We start from the raw sequence: 13,002 nt of genomic DNA, 5'->3' as shown, positions 1-13,002 counted from the left end.
TTAGTGGTGTTTGTAAATACATTAATTATTGTACTAGGAGAGAACTCAATGTGTTATCGTCAAGTCAGCGGTGACTCTTATGAGCCGTTTCTGACTTATGGTGCCGCTGATTGTTGTATTTACACGCAAAAATTTATTGGGGAACGGAAACAAATATAGTTAGTTATGAATACGTGTCCCATTTCTACCAATTCAATATCTTCCGAGGAGAGGACCTAATACACAAGTCTCCCGACGCGCACTTGATAACTTGGCTGCGCATATATTCCGTCGAAAACAGCTCTTTTTCTCGTGGAAAAAGGTTGGTGAACTATTCTCAAAAGACTACGACCCAAGGACAATATCACGGACTCCTTCGGGGGCTTGGAAGAAGGGAGCACATTGTTTGGAAAGTGAGTGCAAGGCCATCTAAACTCAAAACCCATTCATTCCAGCAAGGGACATTTCCTCTTCCATTCAGGATTGCATGTCTGACTGTGTGTACCACGGTAAACAAAAATATTGAAATACATTTATATAATGTGCACAATAAATACAACAAAAAATAGAACAGATATGCTATCACTACTTCACGACCTGGTTTCTCAATGTTAGCGGTAAAGTAAAAAAAAAACTGCTTTCTATATCAGCGTTTCATAGCATCATTTTGAATGTACACACGTTTAAAAAAAAATAATTCAGGTAATATTGTCCAAAACTTCTTAAAAACACTCATTTCCGTTGCTAGTGACCCTAAAATTGTTGCCGCCAGGGGATTTGTACTGTGGAACGCCGATTTATCGTTCACGCATTTTTTCATTTCCACGTTCCCGCAATTCATGCACGTTCACCGTTAATATTTCACATATGTAGGCAGTGTAATTTTTCCCGCATCTTTAGTTCCCTTAAGAATCGTTCTCCCGCATTGATCGTTTGAAGATCGCGGTCCCGTCGTAAAATTTTCCCGCATCCATTGTTTGACGAAAATTAGAAGAAATATATGCAATGTGTCATTTATGGCTAATAAGGACAGGCACAGTGTTTCAATCTTCGCCAGGAGATGGAACTACCGAAGAGAGAAGCTCAGTGCCGTGGGAAAGTAACATTTGTGCATTTCCCACGATCCGCTATCCCCCTCCATTCAGCACTCGCCTCCCCAACCCCTCTGACCCTTTCCTCTTCTCCGAAATAAAAAAATGGTCCCAGCTCTCACAGGGATCTTGTTACGAAGACCTTAGCTTCGAAAAAACTATCAAGTTACCCGAGAGCAATATAAAAGTGTTTCACGCCCCCCTCCCTTTTCTCACCCACTGCCTACCTGCCTATTTCAGCCTACCAGCTTCAAAGTTCCCAGTTTCTTGAGGTCAACTGCTGCATGAATCACCTCTTAGACTAAATGGTGTTTAAAAATGATTTTCGGCAATAGGTATTGTACTTTTATTAGATTAAAATATTTGTAATGTGCACGTAATGCAAAAGAGAACAAGACCAAACACGACGTATATCTAAAGTTATTTAAGCATTTTAAGCTAGGAAATAGTTGGAAAAATAAATTAGTGATTTCTGGAGATACACGATATCCTCGCAGCTGAGCTTTTCGGCAGTTGATGCGGCATTTTTTTCCGAAAAAAGGTTTCATTTTTATAAGTTTTATTTTTATCCGTCTTCGGACCACGGCCCTTCCGAAGAAACAAGTGAGAACAAGATGGACTGAAAACAATTGAAGATGAATGAAAGAATCCGGGGTAGAAGGGCGTGAGTATTGCAGAACGCCTCGAGTTGGGCGTGCCGCTGACGATTAACGCAACATTGTTCACACTTAGCACACTGCCTCAATTATTTAAAAAATATATTTATTATACAGGAACATTTCAAATGATAGACTATTATTGGCCTTTGTGATCCATCTAACACCCAATTACAGCGCCGGCGAAAACGGTTGTTTTATGCAAAACATGCAAATTGCTCTCGTGAATATGTGTACTGGAAATAGCGTTTGAAGGATAAGAAGTTTTACATCAGACGAAAATCCATAAAAGCAAGTGCAGCAGTGCAAATGACGAATGGAGAGCAAACATTTTTCAGCGAAGTGGCGTGTTCCATAAGATTTTTAAAAGAGATATTGGTGGAATCAACAACATGACCTAATTGTATCTATGAAGTACTAGTACTCCTGTGATAAACTAAAATCTTGTTTATATCATATAAAGAATATCATAATTTCCAATCCTTGTTTGTGTCCTCCACAGCCGAAAAACGTTCAAAGGGGGTGGGGTAGTGATTGGTAAAAATAATCGATCATTGTACTGCGATTGTTTTGATTATGTAATCGTTTATGAGGCGTCGATTTAATCGTTGAATCGATTACTTAAGCTCCATCTCAACTTTTAAAAATCGTATGCAATAGCTGTTGCTTTAATATATCTCCATTCGCGTGAGAATCAAGTACCGGTGGCTTATTTTTATATTGCAATTATACCGCAGTACATTTCAAATTGATAGTGATGATTAAAATTCGTATTGAAAATTGGAACGATATCCTCGCGATTATTATAGTATCGGTGCAATCGCATCAATTCGTTGCCTGCACATAATCGGTAGAATCATCGGTACACGGAATTGCGCAGTCTGACGTACGTGCGAAGGCGAAATAAAAAACGCGTCGTGTGAAAGCGGTGAATTGCTAGAACGTATGCGAGAATGCGTGGATGCGAGACGGTAAAATAGCCCGTTCTAATTTCGTTCATGCATTCGCGCAATTACACGCTGCTTTAGAAATTAATGCAGTTCTAACCTGCGCAATTCCGTGGCCCGTGTAAAAAGGCCTTTACACTGGATTGATTCTTGGAAAGCGATGATCACTGGATACGATTAATGGATTGCGGCGTAATTTCTCCCATTTCTAGGGCGGGGTGATTGAGAGTGGGGTGGGTTCAGCCTGGTTGACGAAGTGGGGGCTGAATGATGAAGAGGGGTGCGGAGGGGTAAGGGGTGGGAGAAGGGACTTGTGCCTCGCCTGCGACTGCGTTTCGTGGGCCGTGTTTCCTTACGACGCACTCCAGCTCAGGGAAACAGAGGGGGGTGGGAAATGCTAGTGGAAGGGGAGGGATGCAAGTGGAGGGGAGTTTGGGACTCTCAAAGCATAGGGGTGCAGGAAACAGTAAACAAAGGTTTCGGAAAGAAATATCTCTCGGAGTGGTATAAGAAAGTTCATGGTTGCAATTGGGAATGCCATTTTATATTATAGTTCATGGTTAGAGTTGGAATTGCCATTTCATTACGAGTAACTAGCAAAATAAATTGGTGGTATATATTGCCTAACGATATTGTAACTTAAATTCATCATTTTATGCAATATTATTCACCAGTAAATCTTAAAATAACACTATTAAGAGATATTACTATATTTCACAATTCAAAATTCAATAAATACATTTCCGTACAGCTCCTATAGAGGGTATCCAGTCGCAGGGAACCAGTTTGCATTATCCTCATGGACAGCTATGTCTAGGAGTGCTATAAGAAAGTTCATTAATAGAGTTGGAAGTGCCAATTCTTTACGAGTACGCAGCAAAATAGAATGATGGGAAATTGAGCATAATATTTAACTTGTTTAATCAGGAAATTATACGGTAAATATGTAAAGATCGGATAAGATCATATGAATAAAATAAGAGAGATAGATTGTAGAACACAGAATCAGAATGTATTTTTCCACGATCAATAAGAGATTATAACGGCAGCGATAAGAACTCGTAAATATATTGCATGACTTGTAGTGTAGCCTACAAACCTATGTAAAATTTAATGCATGTTTCTTAGTTTTATTAATATTTCTAACAGCCTATAGTAGCATAATTTGTTAGTATGCGTGACGTTTTTTGGACCGCCTGGCGTGCATGTGGGATTCTAATTACATGCTGGTGATTGATCACCCCCTGCCAAACACCCTAGAGGTGGCTAGCAGGGTATTATGTAGACGTAGATGTAAAGATATTAGCAAAATAAATTTGTTGTTTTTTGCTCTTCCACATTGGCGTCCAACTTTCATAGATGGGAACTTAACCTTTTCCCAAATAAAGATCTAAAATATACGAGTGGACTTCATGATGAAATAAAAACCCAGTACTATTCCACAGAATTTATATTTTTGCAGTACACTAGTTTCAACGTGACAACGTCATTATCGATAATGACGTTGTCACGTTGAAACTAGTAGACTGCATAGATATAAATTCTGTGGAATAGTACTGGGTTTTTATTTCATCATGAATATCTCATCGTTCCACAAAGTAACGCCTAAATCTGTTGATTTTATACGTGTGGACGTTTCTTGACCCGGGAGACGAAAGCCGCATATTTTCTTCGGGGATTTTATTAAACAATAAGTGAAGGAATGCTAGCACTTACATTATTTCCTATACGTTCTCGTGTACATAGACTTTCGTACAATTTAAATTAACGTTTCCTATAGCTCTCCCCCTTTTATGACAGTCGCGGGTGTACGACGTCTTTGTTTCGGGACCCAATAATACTGCGGGGTTTAGGCTTTACCCTCGGAATCCGGGATCAGGTACCCCTCGTCTTGTATTACCCCTCTTAGCGGTAAGGGTCATGCAATTTTTTACACAGTCTGTTTTCGAAATAAATATCTGTTATTTTCTCAAAAAAATTAAACTAAGAAATGAATTCTTTTTCTTTTGCGTAGCGATTACAATTTTTTAAACGAAATTCTACGATAAATATTAACTTATATTTCATTTTCTGTGTAAACATCGACATAGAATTTGTTTCTGCATTAAATGCGTTGATATCGACCTTAGAACTTCGTTTAAAATTTGACAATGCTCTGAAAAAAATGAGTAATTCAGTTCAAAATCAGCGATTTACGTGCAACCAACAATATTATCCATTTGCTAAATACATATAAGCAATACATAAGTTGACCGCGAACCAATCCCGCAGGTATGGTCGTAAACCCGGAAAGGAGGGAGCACAACTACTCTCGGAGTCCGAGATAATGCGGAGTCCCTGCGTGGAGGGGTCGAATAAGGTTCAGCGAGACCCTTCTTAACGAATGCACTCCAAAAATGCTCCGTACCACGAGAAAGAAGAGTATCTTGGGGCTCAGTGCAGCAGTCATGCTAAAACGAAAACTCCGCCGTCTCGAAAGGGTTAATTGGGAATTGAGATCAAGATTCCTTAACGTCTAGAGGGCTTTGCAAACTTTATATTGACGTGGTGGAATTATTTCCTCGCTTTCATCATCGTCGTCACTGCTGTCATGACCCTAGTCCCGGCCGCTGGTTCTACTCCACTCTTTGTTGCTAACATAAGACAATCGCCTATCACCGTCTGAAGGCCTTCGCATATTCTCTCGTGAATTTAATTCAAGCCAATACCGTGCATGAAGTTTAAGACAGAGAAAGATCATTCGAATTAAATTCATTCGCCGCGACTGCTCTACGAGGTGAATGATTTCGGCGGGTTTTCTGCGCTGAAACGATGCCCACTCGTGCGACTATCGATAATGGATGTCGATTCTATCGATATTTCCGACCGTATCACGTTTTATTTTGTAATAGTGATGGGCAGAGTCGATCATTTTAGTGATTCCATCATTTTGACTTGAGTCACATGAATGATTTAATCAATTGATTCAATCTTTAGGATCGAAGAGACTTAAATGAATCAAGATCGAAAGACTCTATTAATGGATGTAGTAAATCACTTTGTATAACCAAATAAATATTGCCGCATCTGCGAAGAGCTTTGTTAACGCTATTGCTATCCATATTATCATTTCATATACTATTTTGATCGTGATTTCCAAGTAACAGATAGTCAGCATACTCTGATTCATATAATTTTAAAGAAAAATAATGAATAAGTAAATTTATAAAATATAGTCAGCGCATGTTGACGTTGTTATCTTCATTGCTTCTCCGGAGAAATCGTGGCAGAAAGTTAACGATGAACGATTTTTTTTTTGAGGATTTCTGTCAGGCATTTATATGTACAGTAATCAAAATAACCTAGTGAAAATGCCCAAATCCTTGGTAATTTGACAGTGGGAAATTAAAGATTTTCCTACAGGGAATTCTTTCCCTCTGTCGAATTACAGACCATTTTCAATAGGGCATCTATCGCGAAACTCGAAGGAGGGGACAGCTTTAGGAATTCAACTTCATGTGTGGAAGGGGGGGGGGGGGAGGGCAGTGTCACGCAATATTGATTTGCAATGGCAAAATGGCGAACGCTATAATTTATTTAATAAAATATATCTATTAATTTTCGAACAAATGTGGGTGGTCGTCCATGGCGACAAGGAATACTTATCAACCAAAAAATATTTCCAAATTTTGAAACGAAACGGAAACCGGGATGATTGATATGAAACCGGAAGTCGGAGTGATTGATGATCGAATTGTTCAACGAGATGAATGATGAGTCATTTGATTCACGTAGAGATTCAATCTTTCTGATCGAATCGTTCATGATCGCCCCATATCACTATCTCGTAAGTCGCAGACGACGAAACGATTCGTTCATATATGTGCGCTCGAATATAAGTTTGTATTTTTCATACTTTCGGTTGGTAATGACGTAATGAGTAATGAGAGGGATTAAAACGGTACGTAATGGATATCGGGAAACCACTTTCAGAAACCGCAGCTGTTGTGAGTTTTGAGATCCCGCCACGAAGTAATAAGTTGTTTACGCTCCAGTGCAACCATTATAATGCTTCAAGACAGTGCGCTCTTGAACATGATCGTAAGGAAACTTATTCTTCGAATGGTTACCCGAAGTATTTTCACTTCCGATTGAGTAAATTAGAAAGTACGCTAAAAAGTAATTCGGGGAAAATTAGTACATTCTTTCTCTATCAGAAAAATCCTATCCTTTGGAGACAAGTCCCGTATTGACACCGCAGCGCCAAGCTCCAAAATATAAAAAAATAAACACGAAAAGCAGAGCAATGGCCTAGCAAGGGTGAAGGCTAGTGGACAGGGAGTTTGTGTGTGTGTGGTCCCGTAGGGTGTAAGGACTCCACAATGCAGTCGAAGGAAGGTCATTCTTAGGAAAGAGAAGAAAGGTACAGGCAAGAGGAAAAAAGAAGGCTCTATTTACGAAGGACCATCACCCAAGGAGGGGAGTAAATATCTGGGGGGGGGGGGTGGGCACCAGGGTCGCAGCCAGCTGGGGGAGGTTTAGGTGCAACTAATACCGGGGTGTTTGGGCGGTATGGAATACCCACCAGGATAAGCAGTAGGTGAGAGATTGATAAATTACGGAATTTTAAGATAAATGGAAGAAAATGGTGAGTTTTACGGCTTTCCGAGGGATATTTTATTTATCCTAACCTATTAGTAATATCAATCTAATTAAGTAGAATGGATTAACCTTAAATATTTCTCAGAGCTTTGGGGGGGGGGGTTATCCCCCTTGCGCCACTGGGGGGCACCACTGGTTCTGAACGTGGATCTAAGTAAGGGTGGCCGGAATGGGGGTGCTTGCGTTGGATAAACCACGCCCACATTCACCGAAATATTAATAATCACACGAGGGTCAATGCTAACTATTTGGTAAGCATTTAGCCACAACTCTTTAATATAAAAAAGAAAAACTTTCCATGCCCAATGTAAACTTCTTTTTACTTCCCCTTAGCGAAAAATCTGTTGGATTTGAACAGTTACTCTTGGATTTTCTACAGTTACTGTTGGATTTTAATAGTAACTGTTTCATTTAACATTAACTGTTGGATTTTCTACAGTTACTGTTGGATTTTCTATCGTAACTGTTGGATTTTAATAGTTACTGTTGGATTTTCTACAATTACTGTTGGATTTTCTACAATTACTGTTGGATTTTCCACAATTACTGTTGGATTTTCTACAATTAATGTTGGATTTTCTACGGTTGCTGTTGAGTTTTAACAGTTACTGTTGAGTTTTAACAGGGGTCCCAATTATCTGTTGAAAATTTAAAAAGTTTTTCACTAAAGGTCAATGGAATGCCTCGCGATTTTACGACTCAAACATATTTTCATAAAATTCATCATCAATCTCCACGGTTGCGTTCTACAACCAGCAATCAGCTGAAAATTAAGTTTTACGATAGTAAACTAGTCGTTTACCTGCACTAAAACTCATATTTAATTTCATTTAAGTCAACGAAAATGTTAAAACACGGATAAAGAGGATATTTAAAAAAATATCCTTCTATCGTTATAGCTTTTTTTAGATAAACTGGCACAGTGGCGTCACTATGGGGAGGAAGAGGGGTATAGATCCCCCACGAAGCCTCTGAGGAAAAAATAATATAAAACTATTGCCTTATTTAATAACTGCATGTACGTAAAGTTAAATTTGAAGTACCAAAATAATGTAGAATGCATATCCACGCATGTGTCATTTCAAAACTTTTCTCGAACCCCATTGCTTTGGGTCCCCACATCCCCCCATAAATACATTACTATTTCCTATAGGAACATACTTTGTTATACTATAGTTACGCCACTGAAGTGGAATATGAATTGAGTACCTCTAAAGAATGATCAATTCTGAATAGTACAGTACAATTTTTTTGCCGTAATTCTTTTAAGTATTTAGGAAAAACAACGTACAGCGACTAAGGATCATCCTTCACCATGGCAATGGGACCTATCACGCATCAACCCAAATAACTGAATATTTAATCGATGGCAACACATCGCATTGATGGGACATCCGCCAAAACAGTCACTGATTTCTTTTTTCTTCCGCCCGTGAAGAATAAGCGACGCTCGCAACGATTTGAGACGCCATAGGAAGTTGCTAATTCTGTCAATGATTAAAATTGGTCCTCACGTATGCAAAAGTGGATCAGTTATCGAGGTGAATAGTTTGAAAAACAAGAAAACCAATTTCAATGACAAAATATATGATCTTATTTATTATTCCGGATACATAAATACCTAGCAACCATCGTTGCCTTACTAACTCTCCCTAACTTTCGTCTTTGACAACAGCGGTATATCCCCCCTCCCACCGAAATGTAACGTTATCCATAAAATGAAAATTTAAAACGAAACATATGTCCTCTGTCGAGTAAATTAGTCCTCTTCCTTCCACAGTTATGCAACAGTTGATTGGAAATTTTTTTGTCACGAGGTCGCATATTCGTTCCCAAGAATTATGAAATTTCAGCAATTTGATGGATTTGCTACATTCTCTTGGTATCGTTCACTTACAGTGGGTTTAATTAGGAGTTTAAGTAATGCCCCACGAGACCATCCTCGCGTGTTATTAACGCAGAATTACCGTCGCGATGTTTACGATTAGACAAGTTAATAGGGATATCGCGTCAGCCACAATGCTTTTACTGAACTTTTTCAACTTCTCATAGATTTCCGCCAAAAGTTTTTAGGCGAACCCTTTCCCTCCAAAGTTACACTATCATTCACAATTTTACACTTTTGAAGGACAACACTAAAGGGATCTGAATACAGTTCATTTTAAAATTAATTCAACACACATTTTCAACTCACTACACAATTTTCACTAAACAATAATTAATTCAACACAGGCGATACAGTCCATCACGTACTTATAACCGGCTGGGATCGCGTAACACCATTTGCAACAAAACGATTATATCTGTACATTTTTAAGATTTCGATATACATTACATAATATATTATTTATAAATGTCTGATGATCCACGGTCATTGATGTGCACCAGAATCTTTAAAATATACGAATAATATCCTTACGGCGTAACCAGGGATCATTCGATATGTTTAATATACATATTTACGGCGAGTTATGCGTATTTACTCAGCATATAAACTCATATTATTGCAGTAGATATAACTATGATACGCATTAAATCTAGATATAATCCTTTCGGTGCTACTATAGGGAATTGATAAAGAAAGACATTAAAGAAACGTTGGAAGTGATAGAGAACTGTCTCTATGTTTTTACGTGAATACAAAAAATACAAGCAATGAAACACTCACCGAAATTCACGCCAAAACAATACCGATCCTCTTATCCTGGCTCCTCAGGGAATAGAAGCAAGCGCATGCGCACTTTATCTCCACTCCGCACACGAAAACTGTTGACCCTGTTCTCTCTCCACGTCCGCCTCTCGAATGACGATGTTGCCCGATGCGTTCCAAGCGCCAAAATGCCGCGTGATGCCGCGCCACTGTGTAGTTCCGTATCAGCAATCCAGGGGACTCTGGCTGTCTGGTCAGAAGCACGAACATGACGAAAATGGAACCGAAAATTGCCTGCCTGTATCGTCACCCACCGCGCATTGAAATGGGTTTACATAAGTCTCCACTCGAGTCGCTGATGGACAAGGTGATCCTAGTTTCCGGGAAAATATGGTATAACTACAAGAACCAACCAAAATTAATGTAGAGCGTAATGATGAGATGTATCAAATTAATAACTTTCCAATACTTTCCCTTGCAAATACGTACGTGATAACACAAAATCTACGTACATGTATACAAAATAAAGTCGAAAATAGTTTGTCAGTTAGAACATTGATAACTCGGGAACTGCTGTACCGATTTGAATGATATTTTTTTATTCGTCTTTGCCTCGGATAAAAGAATGAACATTTTAAAAAATGGTGAAAGTAAACGAAAAAATCATCTTGATCATAGGGATATTACCATAATATTACATTTGGAGTTGGTAACGCTACAATAGCAGTTGAGTCTGTAAAATCCACTATTTTAATTGTTTGCTTTCTTTTCGCCGATTTAAATACTTAGCTTCGTAACAATATAACATTTTAATGGTTAAAAATATTGCAAATATTGAAAAAATATTTTGTTTAAATTTAATTCGAGCTAATTGTAAGGCCATCTCGAGTAGACACTTGATTACCGTGTATGTAAACAAATCTCCAAGCAATTGTTGATCGTAATGTCTGTCTTCCAATCGACTATAATGAAGCATTTTGATTTCATTTCCTCGGAATTTTTGCAAATTCGTTTCATCGGAAGGTGAGCTCAGCAACAAAGTGTTCATGAAGACGATTCATCGATACAAAAATCACAAATGGTTGATTGAGCGAACAATTTTGACGATGTATAACGAAGAAGTGGATGGTCCCAAACTAGGTTAATTATGATAAAACAGCTGGGACTCGCTATATTCATTTAAATCTTTTGACTGTGTAACAAATTAAGACGAAGTCATCGACTATCTATTTCAGTTATTAAAGCACTAATTGATTTAGCCTAGCCGTGGGATGGCTAACCACGGCACATTTACAGCGAAAGGTTGGCTCGGTGTTCATGATTCTTTGAAACCTTCACGAACCTAAACAATGCAATGGAACGCGTTTGGTGATTGAAAAAAGCTATCAAAAGAAATCTCTGAGCTCTGGGGGGGGGGGGGGTTTACCCCCAAAACAGTGGCGTAGCAAGGAATTTCGTTCGGGGGTTGTTTAAAAGCAGAGGGGGGGGGGATTTTTGAAAAACCGGACTCCAAGTAATGGGTTTTAAACTAATTTTAACTCTTTCCATAATCGAAAAAATTTAATTCGTTAAAAAAACTTTTTGTAAATTCCTGAGTTTTCAATATTTTGTTATCTATTATGAAGGACAATAATCGTGTTTTTATATTTCAGGGGGGCACCTCCCCAATTCCCCCTGGCTCCCCACTGCCCCCAAACCTCCCCTCGCAGTGTCACTGCTTCGCTGTATTTATTTCGCTTCATCCGCTTTATCTTGCGTCTGATATCAAAACACTTGTTTATCAGAAGGTGCTCATACGTAAGAAATTAAGCCTGAATGTGTAGGGCACACCGTGGTACGTTCACGCAGTGCATTTTATCCAAACAGAGATACTATAACCGGCGCGCCTAAAGTCATTTTACACGAATGCTGCTTACTATATGGGCTTTTCGTCACGATTTTGAGAGTCAGTCAAGCGTCGGTCTAGCGTTGCGTTAACTTGCCCCGTAAATAGGCCAAGTTTTTGCAACAGACTTAGACCTAAACACATTTTTTTACGGTCAATAAAGCAATTGCGGTTAATCATGGTCATTTAAACAGCAAAAAAACTAAATGCATATAATTCTGAATTTATTATTTTTACTGCTTTACACGGTGTCTAAAATTTCTCAAGTTATCCTAATGAGTAGGTTGGTGAAACAAGAGATGAACAATTTGGGAAGGTCAGATAACTACAATTTGAAAGATCTATGAAAAAAATCATTTTTGTTTTTTTTTATTTTTATAAGTTGCACTCCTGCCAGTGGCGGATACAGAAAAAAAACTCAAGGGGGGCTCAAAATATTTTGAACTACTGAACTAACTATACTCTTATTGGAATGAAAAATAATCAAGTTACATGGAAAATTTTAGATGACTTCATTTAAACTGATTATACGCATATACAATACAAAGCTATCTTATGAAATGAAAAAGTTAAAATTGTGGTTCTGCATTGTTCGGCAACGCGGGCAGCCCCGCAAGGGGGGGTATGCCCCCTCAAATCCTCGCTGTGTATCCGCCACTGACTCTTGTACTATTTCCCAATGTTCTCTGCTGTGTTTTCTCTCGAAATCCAAAATTAAGGTGGTTTTCTATCATTTTTGATTACCGAAATCGAAAGATTATTATTTCTTCATTACACATTTCACACTATTAGATTTTTGAATAACGATGTGTATTTTTCGTGAATAAATGGAAAGTAACAATTTTAATGCGCGCGAAAAGGCGATGGCTTAGTTAGAATGCTGGGGAAAGCCCGTGTGACATCATTCTGGTTCCGGCTGTAGCCGTGTGAGGCCACTTTGGTGCGAGGCCATGAGCAAGGTCGGTGAAAGGCTTTTACCGGCCTTGCTATGAGCGCCGATACGATGACTGCTACCAGGTAACGATGAGCTTGAGTGAGGATTATTAATACCTTATCAAACGAACGAAACTTTCCGACCTTACGCAATTTCGGGATCGGGTTGCTGTGGTGGTTAGCGTGTTGGCTTCCCACCCGGTGGGTCCGGATTCAAATC

At 38.8% G+C, this 13,002-nt stretch overlaps 1 protein-coding gene across 1 annotated transcript in view; it reads right to left on the bottom strand.

Annotated features, from left to right (window-relative positions):
* Nucleotides 1-10,759, bottom strand: part of LOC124170000 — a 79,026-nt gene extending 68,267 nt beyond the window's left edge. Inside the window, exon 1 of the mRNA XM_046548687.1 lies at nucleotides 9,983-10,759. The gene's annotated coding sequence lies outside the window, so the exon portion shown is untranslated. The remainder of the gene's footprint in view (nucleotides 1-9,982) is intronic.
* Between the last annotated feature and the right edge of the window lie 2,243 nt (nucleotides 10,760-13,002).

The sequence above is a fragment of the Ischnura elegans genome, chromosome 13, assembly GCF_921293095.1.
Source record: "Ischnura elegans chromosome 13, ioIscEleg1.1, whole genome shotgun sequence".
Taxonomy (NCBI): domain Eukaryota; kingdom Metazoa; phylum Arthropoda; class Insecta; order Odonata; family Coenagrionidae; genus Ischnura; species Ischnura elegans.
Note: the sequence above shows the minus strand (reverse complement) of the source record. Positions and strands in the feature narration are given on the sequence as shown.